Source organism: Nycticebus coucang, chromosome 23 (genome assembly GCF_027406575.1).
Source record: "Nycticebus coucang isolate mNycCou1 chromosome 23, mNycCou1.pri, whole genome shotgun sequence".
NCBI classification, from domain to species: Eukaryota; Metazoa; Chordata; class Mammalia; order Primates; family Lorisidae; genus Nycticebus; species Nycticebus coucang.
The window spans coordinates 22223667-22241271 of NC_069802.1; the positions used below are offsets into that span (position 1 = coordinate 22223667).

Sequence of the window (17605 nt, forward strand, 5' to 3'; positions counted from 1 at the left end):
ATAAAAATGATTTCTACAGTCTGTCATTAACTTCCTGGGAGTTACCTTACATAACTCTTCTTTTCTGAATCCCTTGTCTGAAAAAAAAAGGGGGGGTATGTTATTTTTAAAACTCTAAGGAATCATGTTCTCATGTACTTTTGGTGATGCCCTTCCTTTCCTTTTCCTTCCACAGATACCATGCTGAGTAAAGTCGCTCTGAGATCCTCCAGTATCTGGTTATTGTAATGTCTCTCTCTCTTTTTTAATTTCCTTTCCTTAATGGAAGAAATAGAAATAACAGAATATCCCAGAGTGTTTTTCAAGGTTAAATAAGATAACATCTTTACGTACCTTAGCACAGCTCCTAGATAAAATGACCTAAGATTCTTCTTCATACACTAAATGGTGTGGACTTCAGCCAGGATAGAGCAACTAAAACCAGACTGCCATAAAACAATCACATAGACAGCAACAAACAAACTTTAAAATATGAGCAAAATACATCACACTCTTTTATGAATTAGAAAAGAGCAGAACTATGACGCCAAGAGGAGAAAAACAAGCAACGTGAGATTTCCAATCCAATTGGCCATCTATTTGGGCAACTTTCACTATAGTACTGTCAAAAAGAAGGCAAGTGGATCCTGAAGGCTTGTTAAGAAGAGGTTGCAGTCCAGAGTGCGTAGGGTCAGGTAGCTAGAGTTTGTAGGGCATTATAATAAATAAGCTTCATGTGAGGTCCCAGAGAAAACTCTAGAAATCATGCATAAGCATCCCTTTTAATCTTTCTCCAAGTACTCAACGACATTGTGTACACAACACCCTGTAGCCATTAGGACAACACCCTGTACCCATTAGAATGTGCCAAGAAGTAAAAATAAATCGACAATGAGGAAAACTGAATTGAGAAAAAATAGAATCTAAAGTGGCAAAGAAGGCCAAATTGTCATAACCACTGTAAAGAGTGATTATAAAAAATCAAACATATTCATAAAAAATAGGTAATAACGAACAAAATTATAAAAATATATCAGGTGGCCGGAGGTGGCCAGGTTTGAACCTGCCACCTCCGGCCTCATATACTGGAGGTGGCGGTTCAAACCTGGCCCCAGCCAAAAACTGCAAAAAAAAAAAAAATATATATATATATATATATATGTAACTTAAATTAATTAATTATAAATGATATTAATATTTGTATTACTATAATAATATAAATAATATTAATATAAAATTAATATAATTAAATTTATATAAACTCTAAAAGCATAGACTCCGAAGTATAACATGAGCATAACAAAGAGAGAAATAGAAAGTATAGAAAGTATAGAAAGAAAATAATTTGAATTTTAAAAATTGAAAAATAAATATCTGAAATAAAAACTCCACTGTTTCTATTTAACAAATGAATAGACACTGTAAAACTAAAGATAGCTTAAGGTGAATATAAGGTAAAAGAAAACATAAAAATTGGGAAAATAATATCTAAAATTAGTTCACTTTTAATAAAATACATAAACTAGCAGATTCAGAAAGCTCAAACTTCATTTGTAATAAATGTAAAGGAAACTACATCCAGCCTCCAGTTATTGCAAACAGTGATAATGAAAAGAAACTTAAGAGTAATCATGTACAACAAGAAAAAGACAGATTGCGTTAGTAGGAAAAAACAATGTCAACCAGAAGACAATGGAATAAATTTTTAAATGTTGATATAAAATGTGACTATGAAATTCGATATTTATTGAGTGTATACTTAAAAAATAAAAATGAATGAAAAGAAAGATCTAAAATTTTTGACAAATAAACTGGAGTGATTTGAAATGTGAAAAGGTTTCAGGAAGAAAAACATTATACCAGATAAATTTGCAGCTATAGAATGAGTGAATCCAAAGATAAATAAAAAGATTACAACACAAACAATATTAATTATAATAAATAATAACAAGAAGTTTAAAAAAAATCAATGACACCAGGTCTTTGGAAATTACCAAATTTATAATCTAATGAGATTAATAAAAAGGAAAATAATCTTAGTATTTGAAATCAGTGAGGGACATCAATACAGAGCTTAGACACATTAATCATGATAATTAGGGAATATTATTTACAAAGAAATGCTGATAATTTTAAACTAAGATGAAATGCACCATTTCCTTGAAAAATACAAATTATAACATAGAAATAAGAGTATATTAAAAACTCAACACCCTATAGCTATCCATTAAATTGTATCTGTAATAGAAACCTTCCTATAAAGAAAATTCAAGACCCATTTCTTTGCAGGTAAAATCTGTTAAACAGTATAAAGGCATAACATTTTCAGGATACAGGAAAGTGCAGAAACAAGTGTCAATTGCTTCTAGAGATTTGCATTACACTAAGTCACTCACAAGTGCTCCATTCCAAAAAAGAAAATTATATACCCATATCCACTACAATTGCAGAAGAAAAGTTTTTAACAACACGTAGAAAACATGATGCAACAGCATATCAAAATGATAAAATCTCATGATAAAATAGGATTAATTCAAGGAGGTTAACATTAGTTACAAAGTTAACTAAAGTTGCTTTCATCATTATTATGAATCTTAGTGCAAGAATATGCAGAAAAAGAAATAAAAGGCACATAATAATTTCACAATGATAGAGCAAAATTGTGCTTATTTATAGACAATATGTTTTATATAGAAAATCTTAAGGAATCATTTACAGTATACACTAAAAGTAATGGTCAAGTTAGAAGAGTTGCAGTGTACAAAGTCAATATAACCACAACCGTATTTCTACATATATATCAGAAACACAATTTCAAAAATTACTTTTAAAAATCAATGGATTTAGAATAAAATTAAAATATAGAAAACATTTTGAGATAAATTTAACAGACTGTTGTAGGACTTCTACTCTAAAGAAAAAGATACAAATCAAAACACAAAAGCATTGGAATTTGATAGACATATATAGGAGGCCAAAATATGAAGTACACCTCTTGGTTGGTTTAATTTTTTTGTCTGTCTTCTGCTTTCTTGATATTTATTTGGATAGAATTTATAGATTTCTATTTTTTTCTAAATGCATATGCTAATAAATCCATCCTCTTAAATTTGTAATGATTATTATAATACTATATATTTAATTTCAAGAGTTCTTTTTGGTAATTTTTCAAAAGAACTCAATCATTTTGTGTCTTTTTGTCCTTTTTAACATATGCATTTATTCCTTTAAACTCTTTTCTTCTTTTAAGCATATTCAACATCTGATCCTGAACACACGAGAAACAGAAAATATCTATTGTGTCTAATTTTTTTGGTCATGTTTCCCCAAACTTATTGGCTACATTACAATAAACCTTGTTCACTGTAACACCCCAGGACTCTAGCATTTGACTTTTCATTATGTGTAGGAAAACAAACCCAGTTTGGTTTGGTTACATGAAATATTATCTCTGGACACCAGCTTGAGCCACCTGTGTAAGGCATATAATTGGAAACTGTGTCGACGGTGACCAAGTCTTGCTTCTGGAACAGGATAGTTAAACTGGTGTTCAGAATGAATGCTGAGGTAGTGTTAAATTACATAAGTTCACTACAGTGCCTGTTTAGAATTTTCTACTTTAGTTTCATTGCTTGCCTAGCCTTTATTTTACCTTTAGTAAGTGTGGTGTGCAGAGAACAGTTAGAAGATGGTTAAATGGATAACTGCACTTTTAGATGGGGAAAAATGTGGTTGCCAACACTAAGTTTAAGAAAATAAAATGCTTTTGTGCCAGTACCATGCTGTCTTGAGCACTATGGCTTTGTAGTACAGACTAAAATCTGGTATGCTGATGCCCCCAGCTTTATTTTTGTTACAGAGAACTGCCTTAGCTATACGGGTTTTTTTCCGGTTCCATACAAAACGCAGAATCATTTTTTCCAAATCTTGAAAGTACGATGTTGGTATTTTGATAGGAATGGCATTGAATAGGTAGATTGCTTTGGGAAGCATAGACATTTTAACAATGTTGATTCTTCCCATCCATGAGCATGGTATGTTCTTCCATTTGTTAATATCCTCTGCTATTTCCTTTCTGAGGAGTTCATAGTTTTCTTTATAGAGGTCCTTCACCTCCTTCGTTAGGTATATTCCTAGGTATTTCATTTTCTTTGAAACTATGGTGAAGGGAGTTGTGTCCTTAATTAGCTTCTCATCTTGACTGTTATTGGTGTACACAAAGGCTACTGACTTGTGGACATTGATTTTATATCCTGAAACATTACTGTATTTTTTTGATGACTTCTAGTAGTCTTGTGGTTGAGTCTTTGGGATTCTCTAAGTATAAGATCATGTCGTCAGCAAAGAGGGAGAGTTTGACCTCCTCTGCTCCCATTTGGATTCCCTTTATTTCCTTGTCTTGCCTAATTGTATTGGCTAGAACTTCCAGCACTATGTTGAATAGTAAAGGTGACAGAGGACAACCTTGTCTGGTTCCAGTTCTAAGGGGAAAAGCTTTCAGTTTTACTCCATTCAGTAAAATATTGGCTGTGGGTTTGTCATAGATAGCTTCAATCAGTTTAAGAAATGTGCCACCTATGCCTGTACTCTTGAGTGTTCTAATTAGAAAAGGATGCTGGATTTTATCAAATGCTTTTTCTGCATCTATTGAGAGGATCATGTGATCTTTATTTTTGCCTCTGTTAATATGGTGGATAACGTTTATGGACTTGCGTATATTAAACCAGCCTTGCATCCCTGGGATGAAGCCTACTTGATCATGATGAATGACTTTTTTGATGATAAGCTGTAATCTATTGGCTAGGACTTTGTTGAGAATTTTTGCGTCTATATACGCAGTGAGAATGGCCCACATCACAAAATCTCAAAACTGCAGATGCTGGCATGGATGTGGAGAGAAGGGAACACTTTTACACTGCTGTGGGACTGCAAACTAGTACAACCTTTCTGGAAGGAAGTATGGAGAAACCTCAAAGCACTCAAGCTAGACCTCCCATTTGATCCTGCAATCCCATTACTGGGCATCTACCCAGAAGGAAAAAAATCCTTTTATCATAAGGACACTTGTACTAGACTGTTTATTGCAGCTCAATTTACAATCGCCAAAATGTGGAAACAGCCTAAATGCCCACCAACCCAGGAATGGATTAACAAACTGTGGTATATGTATACCATGGAATACTATTCAGCCATTAAAAAAAATGGAGACTTTACATCCTTCTTATTAACCTGGATGGAAGTGGAAGACATTATTCTTAGTAAAGCATCACAAGAATGGAGAAGCATGAATCCTATGTACTCAATTTTGATATGAGGACAATTAATGACAATTATGGTTATGGGGGGGAAACAGAAAGAGGGAAGGAGGGAGGTGGGTGGGGCCTTGGTGTGTGTCACACTTCATGGGGGCAAGACATGATTGCAAGAGGGACTTTACCTAACAATTGCAATCAGTGTAACCTGGCTTATTGTACCCTCAATGAACCCCCAACAATAAAAAAAAAAAAAAATTAACTTCCCTAAAAAAAAAAAAAAGACCAATTCAGAAATAATAAAGTATAAAGAGGTGTTCAGGAAAGACAAGATGTATTTAGAGAAAAAGTAAGATAGCTATGCTTTTTTGTCAAAATATTAAAGATACCCACGCTTTTTTGTCAAAATATTAAGAAAATGGAATGATATCTATGAAAATGTAAGAGGGAATCTAAAATGCACATATTCTGTATAAATGTGTACATATTCTATAGAATACTTGCATTAATATCAGAAGATTAATTTATGAAAAAATTGGAAAACATGGCATCCAGGTAAACTTTATGGGTAAAAAGAGAAATTTCAAAAATTTGAATTATTTTTTAAAACGTAAAATTATTTTATTGAAAGAATATCTAAATAGCTTCTTTTAAAGATCATGTCTTTTTCATTTTGAACTTCCAACCACTGTAAAAAAAAAAGTCATGTTTTAAAAGCAAATTACAGAAAGATAAAGCCTGTCTTACTGTTTTTTAATAAAATATCTAAAATAATAAAAAGTTGCAACTGATTCATCAAACACAATCCCCAAAAAAATGTAGAAAAGAGAAATTCAAGCATTATCATAATAAATTGGAGGAATTGATTTTTGAAATACTTTGACATAAAGGTAGAATCCACAGATTATTTAACATCAAAAATATTGAAGAAATATAAACCAACAAAATCAAATCAATACCAAAATGTAAAATGAAAAGAAATAAGCATGCTAAATCAGTAGCAAAACAAATACATCCAATTTTTAAATGTCGTATGTATTATACATAATACATATGTTCCATTTTAATTTTTTAATTGAATTTATTTGTATTTATTTTTATTTTTTTTAGCAGTTTTTTTTCTGGCGGGGGTTTGGTTTGAACCTGCTACCTCCGGTATTTGGGGCCGGCACCCTACTCCTTGAGCCACAGGCACCCCCCCATATGTTCCATTTATATAACATATACTCTCTTCTTCCTATTAGAGCAGCACTTTAATCACACAAAAATGTCAAATAAACCCAAATAGAGAAACATTCTACAAAATAACTTTCAATACTCTTCAAAAATGATCAAGGTCACACATGACAAGGAAAGTCATTAAAACCCAAGGAACTGCCACATATGGGGGATACCAAGAAAATATGACAACTAAATGTAACGTGAGATCCTGGATGCGATCCTGGAACCGTACATGGACATTAGCAGAGAAACTTGTGTAATTTGAATGAGTTTATGCTTTTTAAAATAAGGTTGTGTTAACATAATTTATTATTTTAAGTAATTATGGGATTTTTTATAAGATATTAACACAAGGGGCACAAACGAAGCAGGAAGAAATGTATTATAACTACATTATGATTGCAACTCTCCTTAAAAGTACAAAATTATCCCTAAATTAACCAAAATACAACATCTAACAATGATATATTCTATCTATAATCTTAATAGAAACAGTTTTGCCTAAGCAAATGAAGAAATGGCCATTAATGATATGTTTGTAAATGCTGTGATCACAAATAAATGCATCAGAAATTGCAGTATTAGAATCATACATATTTGATTTAAGAATAGAATAAATGGGGAAAGTCACTCTAATTTTATTATCTGTGTAAAATAAAAATAACATCTATGAGTATTTTATGCAACATAAAACACTTCCACGGATTCTTTATAAACTTACAAATTAATAGAGGATTTGACAGGTGCTACACTAGGTGGGAAAACAGCAATTTTTTCTCAGTTCTGATAAGTTAGAAAAGATAATATTTTAGTATCAAAATGTAAAAATGTAAAAATTGTATTTTTGATAATATTGAATGTCTATGTCTGTTTGAATTTCAGATATGGTTCAGTAAAAAAAAAATAATGCTTTAAATATTTTCAGCAGAAGGAATTCAACAGAGGAAATTGGTTACACAGGTGGTAAATGAATTTAAACACCAAATAATATTAACGAAGCAACTCAGATTAGAAGCAAGAAACTACTACCAGCTCAGGGGTGAAGGGTCACAGGTAGAGATGAAAGTGCCAGAAGTCACACCTGTGGAATCAGGAGCCACTGGGAGACTATCTTGTATGATGATGGAATCTGGGAGATTAGTCCGTACTCTGAAACTCCATCTGATACAGAGTGAGAGAGAGAAATAGACCTTAGTGTGTCACTTGCTCTTCTTCTGGTTTTAACTGGTGATTCTTATTACAAGCCAGTTGAAAAAAATAAAAGTACAATAAATGAATTTTTCAATTGAAATTGATAACTGAATTTGAAAGCAAACCTGCAGTAACCTCCATTTGTGTTTATTTAACCTATATCCACCTAGGTTTGTGTACTCAGTAAATTCTATAGGTCTTAAACGGTACCATTTGTTTTAAACCAAATGATAAGAAAATGTATGTATATGATAAAATTTCTGCTCATTATCTACTGAGAGAGAAAGAAAGAGATGTTCCAAGTACTTACAAGTACAAAAGAAGAAATTATAAAACTAAAATTTATATTTTAGGTTTTCAAAATATGACAAATAGCTATTGACTTAAAGGTACAGAATTTAAAAAAGAACAGTTTTTTCTTTTAAAGAGAATTTTATATACTTCTTAAATAGAAACTAGCTAATTTAAAGTGGATGCTGTGGTGTGTCCATGTGTCATTTTTAATATTGCTAGTTCCCCCTTTCTTAATTACTAGAAGTTTCTTCTCATAAGTTTAGAATGTCAAGTCTTCCTGGAGAGCTGCCCGGTAGCTGGGCATGTGCTAATGAGACACGTCTGGGACTTCATGCTTCCTTCTTCCCGAATAGGCTCTTAGCTCAGAACAGGCTCTTAGCTCAGAAGCCAGAGTCCTGCCCCAGGTTGCAGCTAATCTCTGGCATAATCTACTCTTGAGACCCCCCCTCCCAGAAACATGCTAGCAAAGCTTGTCCCCGTGGCACTTTGTAGAACTTGGCTCTCCTGCGTGGCATCTTCCTCTTCCACTCTTCACCTTTACTGGAATCTCCTGAACGTAGCCCCTTAGTAAGACACTTGTGCATGAAAGCTCATGATTTCTCATTTCAGACTTTGCATGTGTAAAATACAATCCTGAGGAAGTGCATGTGGGTAGGATTGGTGAAAGAGTCCGATTAGTAATAGATAGCTTTTGATGGAGTTCTCTCCAAATGTTTAAACAGTGAAATAAAATGGGAACTTCACTAGTCTTTACATCATCCTGAGGATGGTAAAAAATCATTGAAGAATCTTAGTTGAATGTCTTACGGGTGACATATATATATATATATATATATAATATATATATACGTATACATATATATATATATAATGTTCTAATGAGAAATGATGGTCTAGTTACAATTTAGTGAATGGAGAAATGAATAGGAAAAGATCGTGTAAGAGGTTGCTCCTGATATTTCAATGGCAGAGCGAGCCAAAGTAACCTTCTTAATGTAGAGAAGTTAATTCAAATGATACAAAGGAAATTGATCTCACAGAAAATGTTCATTGGTCAGAGACCGCAGAGCAGAGAAGTTTCAGTGAGGGCTGGTTTTCCACTTTCAAACTGAATTCTTTAGCAAATTATTTGATTCCTTGAAATCTTACATTCATTCTTGATTGTTGATAACATAGATAATAAGAATTCATCTCATCATTTTTTTTAAGACCAAGTGAAGTCAAATATTTCAAGCATTTATCATAGGCAGTAGGCTCTCTGACAAGTAACAGCTTTGTGTTGACCAAACATTTTCGTAACAGTGTTCTTGCTGTAGTGTCTGTCAAAGACCCATCATCATTCTGTATAATAAACTCTGTTTCCTAGAAGCCTATGCATTGGTCAGACCAATCAACAGGGGCATGACATTTTTCTTGCGGAAGGTGGTCTTGTTCTGAAAGCAATTTTCCTTGTATAATTTCTATTTGAAAACCCATTCATTTGTGACAGCAGTGTAAAGAGAACATTAATTTTAGTACTTGGGGATTGTTTTCCGTAGTGGCCAATGCAACAGTGCTGAGGATGGCAGGGAAATTGGGACATTGACAGCCTCCTGGCAGACACTCAGGAAACAGAAACTAAAACTGAGTGTCAAACATGCCTTGTGTGAGGTGCCATGTATCAAAATCTAAATGTGTTTTAGAAGGAGCACACCCCTCTAATAATAGGAATAGCCACCTTCATAAAGTGCCTTCTCTCTGGAGTGAGTCTTCTTTTTTAAAAAAATTTAAAGTGTTTCCCAGCTTATAAAGATTGAAAATGGTGGATATTGGTGGCAATTGCAGATGTCCTGACTATATGACTATATGACTACATGAAAGGTCACCTTTTAAATGTAGTCACATACAATGTACTGCTGTGAAATTACATTTTCTAGGAACCAAGACACTACATTGAATAACAAGGTATCTCAAGCAGCCCATGAGTAATGTTTATCAAAGGTGATATTAAAGTACAGATTCCCAGGTCCTGTACCTTAGGTCTTTCTAAGGAATGAAGCCCATTTTGAAATGGAATTTCTATGTTACTTATAATAAGACGATTTGGGGAAAAATACCAAGTCTGAATTTGGATAGAAATAAGATTCTTTTCCGGCCATGAATTCACTGGTATCAAGAAAGTAATTAGGAACGGTGCCTGTGTCTCAGTGGGTAGGGCGCCGGCCCCATATACCAAGGGTGGCGGGTTCAAACCCTGCCCTGGACAAACTGCAACAAAAAAATAGCCTGGCGTTGTGGCTGGCGCCTGTGGTCTCGACTACTCTGGAGGCTGAGGCAAGAGAATCGCCTAATCTCGGGAGTTGGAGGTTGGAGTTTGCTGTGAGCTGTGACGCCACAGCACTCTATCGAAGGGTGATAAAATGAGACTCTGTCTCTACAAAAAAAAAAGTAATTAATCTTTCTTAATCTTAGTTTCCCCTGTATAAAGAAAATACACGATACATTTTCTATTGCATTATAGTTACAAAGACAGCAGTTTTGATACAAGTTTCCAAAACACTTTATCCTCAAAACTGTGGGATCCGTTCATTAATTGCTTGAAAACCTAGATATCCTATAAAGTGCAGCTGGGAAATCTCCTTGGTATTGGAAATGAAGGTGTTGTGAATAGAAAACTGAGGTCACCAATCTAATTTGAATAGATTTTGCCTATTTTGTTAATTTTGCCTCTTCCATGATTTGTACTTATGTTTCCAAATCTCTAGCAAATAGTGCTTTAAGTGTCAGTATGCACTTATTAAAACAGGAAACAAACTCTTTATGGAAATAAGAAATCAAATTAATGCACAGTACTGAGACCATGCCGGACAGTTTAAGTCACCCACCCATCCCTATAGTTGAAAAATAAACTATGTTCTAACTGCCACTATTTTTTTTCTTTAGTAGCTGAGCCAGCACTGACCCAGAGATAAACAGTGTTGAATTAATTGCAACTCCTCTACCACCAGACACTTACGGACACCTCACCTTTTCCCGCAAGCTACCACTACAGCTTTGATTGGACAAGAGGCTGATTCCAGTAACTTTTTCCTCATAAAATAGCATAGATTCAAAGATCAGTTTTGGCCACAGGCTTTTCTTTGGTCTTACAAAATACCTCTTGATATAAAGAACTGAATTCAATGTCACTGTACTGTTAAAAGTCCACCTCAAAATGAACACGGGATGTGTCTTACTTGTATATTTGCTCCATGCACATATTTGCTCCCTTGTAAATATTCGCAACCTCCCCACCACCTGCTGAATATGCATGCTATTCAAATTCTGCAAAGCAAAACAGGCAGCTTCTCCCTGCTTTCCCTGAGCATGTCCTAATGATGTCCCCAAAGTTTCCCCATCCACAGATAGCCTTTCCTGAAGATTAATGTTTCCCTTTGCTCCTTTGTAGATATCACAATCTTTTAGATAACAAACTCAATCTATGTACTGCCCACTCCTTCCAGTCTGTGGAAATCCTCCTCCAGAGCTGATCCCTTCTTTCCTCCTTTCAAATTATGAAGCTTTGCTTAATGCTCTACTGGAAAACCAGCTTAATTACTTTGACAGGTGTCCAACTTTGAAGCCCAGAAGTCTCAAAGTAATGTCTAGGATAACGCATCTTGAGATTGCAAAATGAGTTACTGGAAAAGAAACCATTTACCTCTCCTCTTATTGATGGCTATAGGAGCCTCAGGGTTTAGAAACAATGTTTTTACCTTTCCTTTCTGAAAGGTCATGAAGGAGAAAAAGAAGAGAGATAATAAATACATAATAGTGGCAGGAAAAAAACAAGACAAAACGTTTTTGAATTACTCTTCACTATATTGTTTAAAGGTTTTTTTAATGAGATGTATATTTGCTATCTAATTTCCATGTGAGTCAGACTGTTCTCTGTAGAAAGGAACTAAAACAAAAGAAGAAAATAAATATCCATCTCAGGATTAAATTAGAACTTAGGAACATTTGTTTAGCAAGATCACTGTATTTTCCGTGACTGAGACTGAGACTCCCACTCCAATCTGAAACATAAGATTAGGGAATCTTCCCCTCTGTTGTCTAGGTGTCTATACTATAAAATAAGCCATTCACTGACCTCATGGAATTGAGTTGGGTATTAACAAAGGAAAGAGATAAATTAAAATTGCCTAAAACATAAATTTGCTACTGTTATTTAAAGGTGTTACTCTTCTTTCCCTTAGCCCATTTTAGCATTAAAAAACTTGAACCAACCAAAACAGGAGGATTGCTTGAGCTCAGGATTTCAAGGACTGAGCAAGAGCAGGACTCTATCTCTACCAAAAATATAAATACTAGCTGGACATTGTGGCAGGTGCCTGTAGTCCCAGCTATTCAGAAGGCTGAGGCGCAAGGATCTCTTGAGCCTAAAAGTTTGAGGTTGATCTGGGCTATGATGATGCCACAGCACTCAAGAGTAAGACTCTGTCACAAAAAAATACATAAAACAAAATTAAAAAAAAAGAAAGAAAAACTTGAGCCTAACAGATGCTAAATACTCAAGGTTTCATTTATTAATACTTAGAAAAATAGAAACTGGCCCTAAAAATCATAAAGAAACCTAAAATGTAAGATGCACACTTATCAATCAAATTTAATTGTGATTAAAAAGTGTCTGTACAATGTTCGCCATATATAACCATGAAAATAAGGAAAAAGGAATATGCTATTTTATGCATATATAAAGGGTGCTAAAAAATGTATACTCATTTTAATAAAAGAAAAAACTGTATTAGAATTGTAATGCTCAAGCCATATTTGACTTCTGCAATTACAAGATAGAAGATAAAATATACACTGTAACCAACCTTATCAGTATATTGTGAGTATTACAATGTTAATGTATATATTTTAATTTTAATATATTATATTATGTGTGTATATATACACATACATACTATTTATAATTTGTGTTTCTGTAAAAATTAATTCATACCAAATTGTTATATCAAGAACTGATGATATTATAATATCAAACATATTCTTGAATAGTGTCTCCCAGCTACAAAAAGTTTTGTGCAGTTAAATAACAACAAATTAACACAAATTAACTAAGTATACAGATAAACATACACTATGTAAAATATATTAGTGGTACATTGTACGTTATACACATAGTTTTTTTTCTACAAAGCTGGTATAAAGGACTCCTTCCTCTTATCTAAGTGTGACTCTGTTGTATGTGTTGAAAATGTTCACATTTTATCTGTCCTTTTGTGAATATTGCAAACTCAAAGCCATTTCTAGCTTCATTCACAAGTCCCATTTCCCACTTCGTTATAATAATACTTCGTAAAAATCCTGCAATTGCTTTCCCACCTGCAGCTGCTGTGGAAAATGTTTCTCCTACTTTTGTTTCTATAACTAAACGGCTTCAACGTTTTCTTCGCCTACTTTTCTTCACATATCTCCTCTGCCCAAACTACCCTCACAATTTTTTTAAGACTTATATTTATTGCCTCATCTATTTATGCATTTGAATTGAACATATCCATATTTTAGGCTATATTTGTGTGTGGCTGCATTTATTTTTCACCCAGAATTACTGATGAAATTACCAATTCTGATTCTGGGAGCACAAAAAATAATGATGTTGCAGAGATATTTATTGGGATTATAAAGCTATTGCCTAATGCATCAGCCAGTTACATTAGATCTGCTGGAAAACTATTTCATCCATTTCCAATTGAATAAGGCCGCAATGTAAATTACAGGTACACGCTTAGGTTATGAAGAGCCTTAGCTCAAGGGTTTGAAAATACGATCTCAAGTAAACACTTCACGTGAAAGGCTGAGAACGAAATTATTATAAATTTCTGAAAACCATATATAGATTCTTCTTTGCCTTAGCTATAAAGGCAGATATTCAAAAGCACTTTCTCTACACTGTCAAGTGAGGATCATCTCTGATCTTGCATGAAGACACTTTGCTGTTTTATTCTTTACCTGTTTGCATTTTTGCTGAAATGTCCCAAAACACAAAGTTGCTGCTCATAGACCGACTGTACCCAGAATCCCTTGGTGGCCTCCACACTATTTTATAGTTTGTGTCTCTGTAAAGCAAACTAGTTCATACCAGATCATTATATCAAGAGCTGATGATATTATAATATCAAACATATTTGATATGCTTCTGAATGGCTGTCTGTACAGCCATATGTGGTTCTGAATGCCTGTCTGTCCAGCCACATGTGATGCAGTGAAGAGCCTCACAGGATGTGATATGCAGAAATGAAGGGACATGAATAGACTCAGACTCTTGCCTCAACCAGTACAATTATCTTTACCTATGTTTTTGAGACATCGCCTACATTTATTTTAATTGTAAATGAAGATTAGAAGAAAGCAACTGACATGGTTATTAATGAAAATTGGCCTTATCCAAAAGTACTCTGAAATTGACCTGTAATGTATATTTCAAGTCTTAATTTATTTCCTGAGTCTTTTAGACCCTTGAGCTGTCCAGCAGATCTGGTATGCTCACTCAGCAGAGCTAGCAAGTTTGGTTGAGTTGAAGTGAAAGCAAAGTAAAGAGAGAAGGGAAAAAAAGTAGACTGGACTCTCCAGTGCAGCAGAGAAATGCAGTTTTAGTTAAAATAAAGACTTTTCCAGGGAGTAGAAAGGGTCCCCCTTGCGAGTGAGAGGAGACCGAACCTCAAAGACCATACACCAGTGTCAGTATCTCGTCTCTGATTCTCCTGTAATTATCTATGAAGCTTTTCATCGGTCCCTGAGGCCCTTAGCTATTCATGTCTTCTCCACTGGACACAGATGACCTCAGATGCCATGTGGGCCCACTTTCTTTGTCTTTTTAACAATAATTTTTACCTGTTAATTTCCTGACAGTTGTACGGTGGTGACTGTTAGTCTTGTGATGGTTGTGGCATTTTCTGTGTGCACTGTCTGTAACTGTGACCATTACAAGCTAGAAACTGAATTTTGTAGAGAACAAGACACACTTGTTCATCTGAGTCGCGGCCTACACTCTCCATTTGCTGCAAGGCCTTGTATAACTTCCTTACCTAGGAGGCCAGGTTTTCTCCTACCTCCCTGTAGCCCCTTTCTATTCTTACAACCCCTCTCTCCATATTTAGTAGTATGAAATTAACTTGCATTTTCTTTTCAAGGTTGTCATATATGTTTTCTTCTAAGTAGAAAAATTTTCTTCTTTCTAACCGAACTGTCAAAAGTAAAACTTACAAAAGAATACACTGCTTCTTTCTTTTAACAACTTTATTGAGGTATGATTGACGAAAAAAATAAATATATGCATATATATGGTATATTTAAAATATGAAACATTATATTCTCATATGTGTATAAATTGTGAAACAATCACGACAATCAAGTTCATTCACATATTCATTGCACATAGATTCAATCTTGTATGTTTGGTGAGACACACAAAAGCTCAACCCTCTTAGTAAATTTTAAGTATAAAATACAATATTACCTAATATAGTGAATATCCTGTATATTAGCTCTCCAGAGCTTATTAATTTCATGTAACTGAAATGTCGTACCCAATTTTTGTTTCTTCTACCCCTACAGCAAAACGGCAATCACCATTCTACTGTTGTTTTTTTTGAATATGAATTTTTAGATTCTACATATACGTAGTATTTGAATACCTCTAATTTGGCTTATTTCCCTTAGCATGATGTCCACCAGTTTCATCCCTTTTTGTCCCAAATGGTTGTATTTTCTTCTTTTTAAAGGTCACATTTTACATATATAAATATATATACACACACATAGACACATGCAAGCAATACGTAGCACATGTATATATATTATATTCCTGCATACAATACACAGACATCTGTCTATGCACATGTATGTCGTATTTTTACATGTCTTTCCCCTAGTCAATCACTGATGAACACTTCTGTTGTTTCTAAACCATGTTGCAGTGAACAAGATGCTGCACAAATCTCTTTGACATATTGACTTCGTTTTCTTTGGATATAGTTGCAGAAGTGAGATTTCTGGATGGTAAAGTACTCTCATTTTTAATTTTTCCAAGAACCTCTATGCTGTTTTCCATAGTGTTTGTACCAATTAACATTTCCACTAACATTATACAAGGGTTTCCTCCTCTGGACGTCCTCACCAATACTTACTATCTTTTGTGTTTGGTCAATAACTGTTCATTCTAATAGTTATGAGGTGACATCTCATTGTGGTTGCTCTCTGAGTTTAAATGATAATTAGGGAAGGTGAATACCTTTTCATATCTGTTGGCCATTTGCCTTGGAGAAATGTCTATTGAGTTTCTTTTCATTTTTTAATCAAATTATTTGTGGGAATGTTTTGCTGTCAAGTAACTGAGTTCCTTACATGTTTTGGATATTATCCCCTTACCAGATATATGCTCTGCAAATATTTTCTAAATTGCATGGGTTGTCTTTTTATGCTTTTGATTACTTTGGTTGCAGTTGTCCAAAACCATTTTGGGTTGATGAAATCCCATTTGTCTATTTTTGCTTTAGGTGCTTGTTTGGTATCGTATCAAAAAAAATCATTGCCTGGACTACTACAGTCAAATGGTTTCCCCTATGTTTTCTTTTAGTAGCTTTATGGTTTCGGATCATACTTTAAGTCTTCGATCTGATTTTAGTGGAATTTTGGATGTCGTGTGAGATAAGCTTTCAATTTCACTCTTCTGCATGCGGATATCCTCCATCGCCCACTCCTGAAAACGGATAGATCATCCAGACAGAAAATCAATAAGGAAACAGCAGAACTGAACAAGGCCATAAACCAAATAGACTTAACAGACATATATAGAACTTTTCACTCAACAACAGAAGAAAACACATTCTTCTCAAGGGCACATTGAACATTCTCTAGGATAGATCATGTATTAGGTCACAAAATGAGTTTAGAAAATTCAAGATGGCATTGCCTCCTTTCAGTGTTGTAGAAGCCCAGTAGTTTGGGATCATCTTGATTTCCTGTTTCCTTCTAATATTTACAATAAAACTTTTGGAGATTCTGTTGAATTCTGTTGTATTTTAAATAATTTTATATTCATTAATTTATCTCTTTTTTATAATGCTTATAAAAAGAGAACATTGGATATTGGTCATTGATTAATCTCCTCTGCACTTTAGTTCATTGAATCTAGCAAAATGGGATGGGGTGGGAGAAATGCCCATGACAAGGGTATTGTGGCACGGGCCTTCCATATACGTTATTTCTAACTGCTAAGAGAAAAAAATGTCTATTGACCTGAAATCTCAACAGATATGTTTTAGACAAAAAACATATCTGTAGTGGACTTCAGTGCTTGAGAGACCAACCTGAGTAAGAAAGGGCTTCAGTCCTGAAATCAGCACTCCAGTTTTAGAAATTACCTGAATGTGTATAAATTCCTAGTACCTAGACAGAAGACTTCCTAGGAGAACTAGTCAACCACAGTATAAAATGCTCCAGGAACAAACCGGTATTTATTGGAGCTGAAAAAACAATCTGAAATAAATTAGTAGTCAGAGTGACTCGCTTCTGATAGTAGAGCTCTGTATTCACCCCACACCCTGCTACATTTTGAAACGTGGGGCAAGGCCAATTCTGAAAATGGGGTTCCAGTAAGAGAACTGAAACTTGTTGTGGTTATGACATTTCCCCATGTC

General features: G+C 34.2%; 1 pseudogene; it reads right to left on the reverse strand.

Moving 5' to 3' along the window:
* LOC128575879 (60S ribosomal protein L28-like) overlaps positions 1-16656 on the reverse strand; it is an 88496-nt pseudogene extending 71840 nt beyond the window's left edge.
* Positions 16657-17605: the final 949 nt, after the last annotated feature.